The sequence below is a fragment of the Protopterus annectens genome, chromosome 4.part1, assembly GCF_019279795.1.
Source record: "Protopterus annectens isolate FY-2018-M chromosome 4.part1, PAN1.0, whole genome shotgun sequence".
NCBI lineage: Eukaryota > Metazoa > Chordata > Ceratodontiformes > Protopteridae > Protopterus > Protopterus annectens.
The window spans coordinates 667,221,773-667,233,910 of record NC_056734.1 but is presented as its reverse complement, the minus strand read 5'-3'; positions in this window follow the sequence as shown (position 1 = coordinate 667,233,910).

The window sequence follows — 12,138 nt, the reverse complement described above, 5'->3', positions numbered from 1 at the left end:
TGAAGAGAGCCTCTACATTTTGGGAGACCTAATTTTAAACTTACCAGTTTTAGTAATGAAAAAGTGGTAAACAGACATCATATTAGATATGATTAGTTATTGTTATGCATTTAACCATATTTAAAAGAAGATTGTGAGATGGATAGAAGTGATATATTTTACTATGGTAACAGGGCACCATCAAGTCATTGAGTAAGGGCCATGCTTTTTCTAAGGTATTCAGTGATTGTGGAGTTAAATTATGGCAGCTTCTCTTGTTTAACTTTTTGTTATAATACTACAACTCTTGGAGTTGGTGGCATGCAGAAGGCACTGTATCTTTTGTTTATCCTACTTCTAACAACAAGGGAGTTTACTGTGCTTCCTTCTGCTGGATCTGAGGCTGCCATGATGTACTGTGTTATGAAGGCTGTTTAGTATTCTATCTCTTGCTCAGCTCTGTGTTTGGCTGGAAGGTAATTAGCTTCTTTCAGGATATTAATGCCATTCTTGTTCCAGTGATAGGGAAACTGAACAACAGATTTTATTAACTAGCACTTCAAAGGAGACCTACCATCTGAGAGTTGGGTTAGAGGATTACGAAACTGCTTCCTGTGGCCCAGTGGGGCAAGATTTGATCCCCTCAGCCTCCATTGCCTAATTTTGTGACTTTGAGCAAGCCACTTTACTAGACATCACTCCTGAGCTAAGTCTGAAAAAAGGTCTGTAGAGATCAATGGTGTACCACAACAAATATAAATAAAATATGGTAACAGGGCACTGTCAAGTCATTGAGTAAGGGCCATGCTTTTTCTAAGGTATTCAGTGAGTGTGGAGTTAAATTATGGCAGCTTCTCTTGTTTAACTTTTTGTTATAATACTACAACTCTTGGAGTTTGTGGCATGGAGAAGGCACTGTATATTTTGTTTATCCTATAGGTGTACCCCGGACAACAAATATAAATAAAATATTTGATAATGATAGTAAGCACAGTTTGTATTTTAGATGTGAAAATGATCCCTTTGCTTTTGTTGAGTATCTTTGAGGGAATGGAATCATGAGTAACTTCCATGCCATATTTGATTTTGTTGTAGTTATGCTTTTAACATATCTGTGAGTAGACTGATGAAGAAAGTGTGGTTCAGGTGTATACATAAGTGTAGAAACCATGGTGCATTTTGTTTTGCAAACTTCCTTGTAGGTATATTTAATATTCACCTGGGGCTTTGCTGAATATCTTGTTTGTTAAATATTTTGTACTTTTTCATTAGTAACCTGAAGTTTGCATTATAATCAAATTGCAGTCTTTCCAATGCCATCTTGTGACTGTTTTGGATTGAGGATGCATATGCAAATGTGGGCCAGATTATTAGGCTGCCTGTATACAATAACGTGGTGATACCTCTTTCATTGTTAATAACGTATTGGCAAAGATGATGAAAAATGTAAAGGTCCTTAGGATGGAGCCTCTTGGGTGCTTCTTAGAACCTGTGCATCTGCCATGAAGGGCAACGGAAATAAATTTTCCACTTCACTGCATATACCCTGTTGCTGAGACAGTTTTGTAATACCTTGGTGAGTCTTCTCCAAAGGGCATAATTTGGCATTCAGAGCTGTCAAACACTGTATGCTCTCCTGCTACAGACTAAGCCTTTGTAGATTATCTGGCAATGCTTGCTTACAAACAATCATCTAGGATATTTAAAATGTTATTTGACTCATTTTTACAACAGATTTTCAAGTAGGGTAATGCTAGGGGTGACACCATCAATTCCAAGCAAATAGATACCACCAGAGTCACTGCTATGATGTTTATGGGACTCTTGTTGCTCATTTATCAATTTATATTACTGGGAAATGTAGATTTACAGCTAAATTTTACTTTAGTCATTTAGTTATGGGAAGGAATATTAAAATTATGTGACTGAACTCCAATTCCTCAAGCTTCAGAACTATGATATTTTTATATACAAAATACAGTACATTGTTAGCAATATAGCAGAAACAGTGTCTGTTAATGGTATATTTTATTGAGTTGATTCATTACCTATCCTTCACATTCACTGAAAGATAAGAAATTATCTCTGAAGAACTTTGGAAAGATTTTACAGAAATGTTACCATTCTGTCAATCAGCTTACTAAACTCACTGATACTCATCAGCCTGTGGGGTTTGTAATCAATCAAATAAATGAGTTTTCTGCTCACTCACATCCTGAATAATCTGATGACTGCATACAGATAACACTTCATCTGGTATTGTTTTGGATTTTTATTTTAACTCCACAGTGTGTTTTGAGATGCCAACAAATTTGTATTTGATAAATGATTGTTTACTCTCTCAGATTTTTATTTATAAAACTGCTAATTTTTGGAGAGATAATTCCTAAAATTAAAAAAAAGCTAAAAGAAGACTAATTAGATTTAACAGCTGTAGACGTTCTGGACGACACTGTTACTCAAGAGGCTCTTATGAATTTCATTTTTCACCTGCACGGGTGATATTTTTAAATAGGATCATAATTTAGTGTTCTGTATATTGTTTAAAGGACGAAGAGATTACACTAAATTAAATTACCACATTTTTTTTTACTGTTATGCTAGTGCTTTATTTTTCAGTGGTCTTTTTATAAACTATTTTAGTGCAATTCCTTGTATTTTTAAAGTCACTATTAATGAGACTGAAATGAAGGTTTAAAGAGCTGAAGTTCTTTTACACATTAGGAATATATGAATTTATCATTTGTATCTGGGAAACAGGACTTGTACTGCAGAATATTAATGCAATTCAGAAGTAAAGAGTGTGTACACACACATATATATATATATATATATATATATATATATATATATATATATTTATTCATTTATACATATATACATGCACATACACACGTGTTTGTTTATATATATATATATATATATATATATATATATATATAAATATATATATATATATATATATATATATATATATATATATATATCAACAATTTATTTTCATCAAAAAGTTAAAAGCTGGTACAGCTGATCAAAAATCAACTGTTCCAAAATGATTGGCTTTTTGGGTTTTTTTGTGAGATTGTGGAATAATAGGGATCAGTGAATTTGCCCTTTATAAACTGTAGTGTGATCTCATAACTGGTATATATAGTTAGCCAGGGTATGGGGGTGCAAGGTGTCTTGCCCTCCAGCAAAAGACCTTGTCTTGTTTGTCCAAATTTTGTCAATTGAAACATTACATTTTTATGTTAGATTTCTGCAGGTGTACCACATCTGCACTAATCTCCTTCACAGATATAGTGAATAAAGCAAGAGACTTAGGACTATTAACCTCACTTATACTTCTTGACCTTTCTAAGGCCTTTGATACTGTTTCACACCCAGAACTATTACAAAAACTCTCATCTCTTGGACTTTCCATATCTACCTTAAAATGGTTTACCAGCTACTTATCTGACAGACAACAATGCATAAAATGCAAGGCAGTCTCTCCCTCTATCGGACTAACAACACTGGAGTAACCCTTGGACACCTCCTCTTCAATAAATTCATAAACAGCCTTTACACTGCCTCCCATGAAAGCTTAGTAAAACCAATAGTGCTGACCCAGGGAAGCCAATACAACTCATAAACAAAAAACTTCCAGTTGTGGTTAAAATCAAGGCATGCACTATGATCATAAAAACAAAAATACTTTATTGAAAGTTAAGTGCTTTTGTCCCTATTACATAAGGGACTTCTTCAGAAGAAGTAGTTCAGGTTCTGAAGTCCCTTACATAATACCGCTCTCATGAAAGCTTCTAAATTCAATATGCCAATGATTCGACCATTATCTCCTCCTCCAACAATATAACACATCTTCAGCAAATAACCCAAGCTCCATTTTCTTCTACTGAAACTTGGCTAAACAGTGCACAACTTTTGCTAAACCCCAATAAAACCAAACTCCCCCTATTTGCATCCAAGACTCTCTCACCCATCTTTAAGATATAGCCATTAAATAATACTGAAACTGAACAGGTCACACATGCTAAAGTATTAGGAGTAACTATAGACAATAAACTCACTTTTGATCTGCGTATACAAAATACAATTAAGAAAGCACACTGTAAACTTGGGAAGCTCTAGCAGCAAAATAAATAAATACATAAATAAATAAATAAATAAATTGAATACAGCCACCAGAACCACTCTGGCCACTACCTATCTGCTTCCCTCATTACTTTACAGAGACCCCATTCTAACCAATCTACCAATTACTCTAAAAAATAAGCTGGAGTCATGCTACAATAAAATTACTAAATTTGCTATAGACGGATCCTATTACAAACACCATTCCTCAGCAACCGATTACTCTAAAAAAATAAGCTTGAATCATGCTACAATAAAATTGCTAAATTTGCTATAGGCGGATCCTATTACAAACACCATTGCTCTGCCCTTACTGCTCTTAACTGGCTTGAATTCCCAAATTACCTAAACTATTTTCAACTACTTACATCCACTAAAATTATATATAAACCTGATAGCTGTCCAGCTTTAAAAACAATTCTCCAGAAATATCTACCGACAAGGGATCTATGATCTGAAGATAAGCATTTAGTAACTCTATAACAACCAAACAAAAAAGCTGGACAGTGCCTATATTCCTACACAGTTGCTAAACTTTGGAATACATTACCAGAGCTATACCTAGATTCCAATACATTTTAAAGAACTTCCCTCTCCAAAACTAATTCTCCTTTCCTTCTCCTTCCTCCATGTACCCCACCCCTATTTCTCACTCACTTTACTCATTTAACCCTCCTGCCTCTCTGTTAACAGCCTCAGTCTTCCTTGCCCCCTATTAGTTTCTCCTTTTACTCCCTCTTCCTTTATATCCCTGTGTCTTAGCCTCAGTTCTCTCCTCTAGAATCATTTTACAGTCAGTATACCCCACTCTTACTTCCCTGTATACCTCTGAGTTATCCTGACATTATTTTTATTTTTTAGTTTTGGAATGTCTTATGTAAAATGTAAATTATCTCATCTATTTGTCTTGCTCAAGTATAACTATTATAAGATTTAAACTCTGTTCTATTATCATATCCTACGATGTAATCCTACGTTGTAATTTATTGTGGAGCTTTTCTTCCCAAGCCTCTGCTGAAAATGGGTTTCTAACCCAGTCAGACTTTCCTGGTCACCAAATGTTAAATAAATAAATAAGTAAATAAATAAATACTTGAAGTTCTAGGTTTGGACATTTCAAGAACATGTAAGCATTTCATTATACATGTGTATGTATATATATATATATATATATATATATATATATATATATATATATATGCGTGTGTAGAAATAAACAAATATATAAATTCATAAGTTCATAGGAGATTAGTAGGTTAATAGCTTAAGGGCTCTTAAAAGCCTAGCCAATATAAACTGATGACTCCTAAGGGCAAGAGGATAGCATGGATTTGGGCCTATGCATTGAGTGTCTTACAGATTGCCCTTGTCCATAACGGACACAGGCACTACCCCAGTGTGAATTTGTGACTCCCCATCCATTGATACAAATTGCATTTGAAGAGGGCCACAGAAGAGCTCTGCTTAATGTTAATAGGAACCTGTTCCAAAGAAGGAGCAATTTGTAAGACACTCACACACACACACACACACACACACACACACACACACACACACACACACACCACACACCACACACACACACACACACACACACACACACCGCACGTATCTATGTATAAAATCTATATCTATATATGTGTGTGTGTGTGTGTGTGTGTGTGTGTGTGTGTGTGTGTGTGTGTGTGTGTGTGTGTGTGTAGATAGATATATATAGATATAGATATATTTATATATACATGCACATATAATATAAATATATGGACAGATAGATACACACACAGACTTATACATATATATATTTTTTTTCTGTTTCAGAATCAGAGGTCTTGCCATCATTTGGGGTTTAATTTTTGACAAGACTGTGCATAGTTATGTATGTATACTTTTATAGTTTAAAGAAGGAAATATAATTGATTTCTTTTTAGCAGCTTTCCAGTTTACTTTAGTTATACTGCATTTTGTAATTATCAGGGACTATTTAACAGGATTTCACTTGGTTTAAATCTATTAAGTAAGATTGCTGATTGTTCATAAGAGTCATGGATGTCATATTAAAGATTAGGTCAGCTGCTCCACCTGGATGTTTTTTTTTGCAGCATGAAACAAAAATGTCTGGGAAAACCTGGATTAGGAATCCTACTGTATTGTTCTTAGGGGTGGGCTAATTGCTATACTGGAAGGGTGGAAGGTTTTGAAAATGTTTATAGCTTTCATATGCTGCAACAAATCTTAGCAAAGCTCTGGGTGAGTATTATACTAGATTCAGGTGACCAGATCTGATGACATTCTATAACAAGCACTGAAATGATTCTTTAGATATTAGTGAGAGACATGACAGAAATCTCATAGCAGCATTTTGCTCTTTGGAACCTGACGGGAAAGATGAGATATCTCACGCAACCACACACTTCATCTTGCCTTGCTGTGGTAAATAACTCAATACTTATCATTTTGCCTTACTGTAGTAAGAAACTCAACACACATCATCTTGCCTTCCTTTAGTAAGTAACCAGGGAACAGTAATTCTTTAGTCAGTCAGGAAAATATAGTGAGATTAGATAAGTATTATTTTCTGCATCTGTGTGGATCTATCCAACTGTGTTATTTTTTGTATCTCCTGTGATTGAAACTCTGGTGTTTATTGTAACTAGATATTCAGTATTCCTATGTTTTCTATTTTATTATTTATTATTAAATATTTCTATACCTTTCATTGTTGCTGGCTTTTAGAGAATGCTTTTAACATCTTAAGAGTACTTATGCTTACTTTAGTGACACTGTGGCCACTCCTGAAAGTCTTGTAACACTGGTCAAACTCTACCCTTTGTATTAGTATTAATTTTACTCAGTATAATTGGGTACACTTGTAAGAGACTTAAAGTAGCTGACTGGTAGCACTCTAATTACCTTATCATCTGGGTAGAGGGGGAACAGCTGGTAAATCTGTGCCCGCCTTTCCCAGGTGTGTGTGTGTGTGTGTGTGTGTGTGTGTGTGTGTGTGTGTGTGTGTGTGTGTGTGTGTGTCTGTGTGTGCGTCTGCCTCCATGGAAATAAACTAGAAGTGTGTGTGTGTGTGTGTGCACGTGAGTGAGTGTGTGTGTGTGTGTGTGTGTGTGTGTGTGTGTGTGTGTGTGTGTGTGTGTGTGTGAAAATCAAATATCCAAGTGTGTGTCAGCTACTTGGAACAGGGACCAGAGCTCCAAAGTGGTCAGTGTAGAGTCTTATCTGGGGCCTGGAGAGAGACAGACAGTCCAGCCCCAGGTCTGGAGTGTGCTTCTTGTGTGATTTTAAGGGAAATTCTGCTTGGTACAGAGAGCTGCATCTGAAAATACTGTGTGTATTCATTTTGTTCCCAGTGGCCATCCCTCACCTGTGTCTATGGTGAGGATTGAGGCTCCTTGATTACTGGCCCGGAGAAGGGACCATCACAGTAACAACCTGCCATTTATTTATGAACACATCTTAATTTATGGCAGTTCCTTTTCTAAGTTAGCTGTCACAGTCCTAACATATCTTTTAGGATTCACATTACACAGAGAGATCAAAATGTTTGCTTGATACGCTAGGTCATCCTTTACTTTTGTTAAAACCACAAACAGTGCTGGCCCTGTACATTAAGCACTGAAATGCCCAGACATCAGTATATTTAATTTTCAGTCAAACTCTGTTCAATTCCTAGACCTGCATCATAGTAAATATTAGTCAGGCAGTTATCCTTCTAAGTCCCTAGTCCTCTCTGTCCTCATATGTTTTATAAGAGCAAACACTGCCCCCACTGGTATACATGTGAATATTTGCAAGCCTCTCCCCACAGCAAAACATTTACATAAGAAGCCAGAAAATCATCTCTAATTGAATCTAACTCTTAACATAAGATGCCATAAAAGCTCCTAAAAACTCATCTGAGGTCTTCCCTCATTACAAACCTGCCATCGTCTATAGGTTGGTTATAAGATTTGCTCTCACACAGGTCTGCTTCATTTGCTGCTTTAGCTGCCAGTTTAACAGTTTAGTATATATCTTACATTTTGACCATTATCTAACTCCTCTCATCTGCTTCTGTCTGAGTTTCCTTCAAGTTTGTCAGCTTCCCCTACAGTCTAGACATGCTCCATTTCAATTGTGTCTGCCAAAATTAACTGTAAGCATTTTTCAACCTTCTAGATTACAGTTCTCCCACTGATTTTTGATTTTTCTCTCTTCCCATGTTCTTTTACCCATGTATACCTTAATTCTGCTTCACCAACTTGCCTTAATATCACCCCATACTCTGGCACCTATATTTCATCTCCTCCTCCTATTGTTTTCTACTACTCATGTCATCATGTCCTTTAACTAGTACATCTCCATCTCCATGTCCTACTTTGATGCCCGTCCTGTTGCCACACCAGAAACAATAACCCATGATCCTTCTTAAAATTTCTCCCTCTGCCGCCTCTCCCAATGTAGCCACATCTACCAGTATCCATTACAGTTTAGTCTGATTCTGTTCTTCCTTGAAAAAGCTATACTGCACTTCTACCCATTTCTCCTTCCAAACATCTAAATGTTTTTAGCTAGAACACTATGTGGAATTTTGGAGACCTCTTCATTGTAGTAATATAGAAAACAAAAATAATACATCGTCTGCCTCCATGGAAATAAACTAGAAGTGTTTCGGACAATTTTACCTAACATTATCTCATGATCCTGTAAGCAATAATTTAAATAGGTCCCAGCAAGTAAAGTGGGCAGTTGTGTTTTCTCCTCCTTCTTGTGTATTAGAGCAGTACAAGGCTGTGCTCTTGGCCTACTTCTCTTGAGTGTCTTCATGAAAATTGAACTTTTCACCCTTCTTAGAAAAGTAGTAGCCTAACTTATGAGGAGGGAAGTACTTAGTAGGTTAGTCTATCCTATGGTGTGGATCATTTTGAAGATACTGCAAAGTAAGTCATGTAATTCACCTTGTTCAAGCCAAAAACACTTCAATTGCTTTTGAGATGGTTAGTTGTTAAGTTTGAAGAGATTACTCATAGGTAGGTAAGTGACGATTAATTTCTTGTACTAGATTGAGCCTGTATCGGTGAAATAAAAAGGGTACATACAAAGTTTTTTTGTTAGTCTAAAGCTGTGAAGGCCCTTAGCTGGAATGAGAAGAAACATGGGAACTTATCACTGCACACCTTTGAGGTGCCCCTTCTGCCACAAAATGAATGCCTTCCAATAAATTCTCACAAGGAATAATTTCACTCCAGGTCCCTTAAAGAGTCATACTCTGGGATATTTACATTGCTAGCATAGGATTGCTAATAAAGCCTAATCCATAGTGTGTACTTGCAAAATTAATCTCTGATCTACTGCATGCTACTTTCTTCAATATCTCTGCCTAGTTTTCTTCTTGAAATTCCTCACAGAACTTTAATTATTTCTAAGGATATGTTCCTGTTTACCATGTTGATGGTTCTTTCTCCCAAAATGATACTCCTGAAAAACTGTAAGAGTCTTCTTTTGGAGGAGGTGTTATGAATTATTTGCCATTTCAATAATGATATAATTAGCCATTCAGTTACAAAACAGATCCCATCATGTGAGACATGCTTAAATAAGATTGAATTGCATTTATGAGATACTAGATGTAAATTTCTGCTGATGTATTCGTGTTGCTGTATATATCTAGACTTTACTGTAATAGCTCACCCTGACTCTGACACAATTTGCTGTAAGGTAAAGGTTAGTTTGCTTTTGCTTTCTTGTATTTTGTATTACTTTACTGCTTTCTTCTATTTTGTACATTGTGATTTGTTTTCTTTACGCTGTGTTTTACTTGTATTCTGCTTTTAATTGCATATTAAAACTAGGAAAGAGACCACAGCTGTGTCTCATGTGAGTCACACAGAATTTTTTCCCACCTTCCCACTCTGCTGCTGTGTTCTTAAACACAACTGTGTTTCTAGTTGTCTTTATCTTAATTTGACCACATATCTCATTCCCTCTCCCCTTTCATTGGCTGTTGTGAGTAAGCACAAAATTATCATTTTATGAAATCACTCCCCTTCAACTATTTAAATTTATTGGCCATCCCGCTGTATTCCATAGAACCAGAATACAAAAGTGCCCACCCACTTTCACTCTGTCTTGCTCTTTTAAAATTACTGGCTCTCCACTTAGACATTTAAAGCTTAAGTTACCCCCTCTTTCGTATCTAACTGCTTAGTGCACACGGCAGTGCTTAGGATATTAACCCATTTTTTTCATCTTACCTTTAAAATCTTCAATATCTATTACAAGACCACTAATTATTATAGAGTCCACATTCTGCCTCTTAGTAGTTATGTTGGGATTAGTGCTTTCATTTTCTCCTAGGGAAAGAAGGAGCACAGGGACATTATTTCCTGGAGACTGCTGATTCCCAGAAATCCTAATAACTACTTCATAAGTGCTACCTTGGAATTTGTGTTTATATTCTGTTCCTGGTGAGAGAAGGAACAGATGGCAGTGATTCCTGACTGTTTGTGGTTGGTCACTGAGTGTCTGTGCTTGATGTTCCCTATTAGTCTAGTTGCTATTCAAGGCATTTACCAGGAAAAGGCTACAGTAAGCCTACAGACCATTGCATCATCTGGGACAAGACTGTGTATCACCAAAGAGGCTGTGGCCTACTTCTCATTTTGGGATTGGTTCTAATGTTTTACTTCTGGTGAGAGAAGAAGCAAAGGAGAATTATATCCCAGCAAAGTGAAGCTGTGGTGAGAGCAGATCTAGCAGTAGCCAGGCAGTAGCCATTCATGTAACATCCTCCCCTCTTTTCATCATTCTTGACAAGCTAATTCTTTGTTTATGGCAAGTACTGTTTGATTTGTTTCTAACTTCAGAATATCTGCCTAAATACATCATCTTTGAATTTTCAGGGTCTTCTTATTAGTTATCTGTCAAGTCTTTGGCAGTGCCCTGTATAGACACAGACAACTTGAGTGACATTTTTCCTGTAAAAGCATGATTGAAATTTCACCATTACTAGTTGCACACAAGCCAACTAGATTGCAGTGACATGCACTAACCCCAGAGTTGCAAACCAGATACTCCTGACACTGTTTTATATTCTCACTCCAACTGTCTAATCAATAAAAAAGGGTCTGTTGCCATGGATATGAACTTTCCCACTACCTTTGTTACCAGCTTGGTTGATATGGGTGCCATGAGGCAATGTAGAAATTGCCTCTTATCTACTGACTACCAGGTAAAACAAACAAATAAACTGATATGGTATGTGAGAGATGGATTTACACAATATCATTGGAGGCAAAGATCTCACATAAATGGATTCCTAGTGTCAGTAAGGTTGTCAGTAGTACACAGACCGCACCCATCACATACAATTCAAAGCAGACATATAGACCCACATATGCCGAGATACTTAAATGCAACCTTCCTAAACCCCAAAGACCTCTGAGACAAAGTACATACAACAAATACCCCCCAGCAGCCCCAAATGCACTCTTTCAAAACAACAACCATATCAACACATACAGTCACATCTCATGGATCCTCTATTTCTAAGCCCATAAAGCAAGCCACCACACAATCCAACATTCAGGTCAATAAAGACTCCATCATGAGACACAGTGATGTTCCTCTCACCAGGCTGAGTAAGGAGAAAGTATTGGTCATTTGCTTATCAGGGGCTAGGATCCACCACATTATGCACACATTCAGGTCATTAAACCACAAGTACCAATATGACTCAGTCACAGTCCACAAGGGTGTAAATGACCTGAGACGTACCTTCCTAGACTATATGAAGAGAGGGGTCCCCTACAGAAGTACGACAGCTGAGAAGACCGAAACCCACATACCCGACACTACACGGTCGACAATCAAAATGCCGACAATGGGGAAATGGTATGTCTTCATATTGCAGAATGGAAAGATTTCCATTCTTGGACTGTAGTGCGATCTCAGAGTTGGCATATTAAAGTTATGGGGGGTGGGGGGTGCATGGGGGTGTAGCCCCCCTGCTAGCACAAAAAAGGAAATTTTATTTTC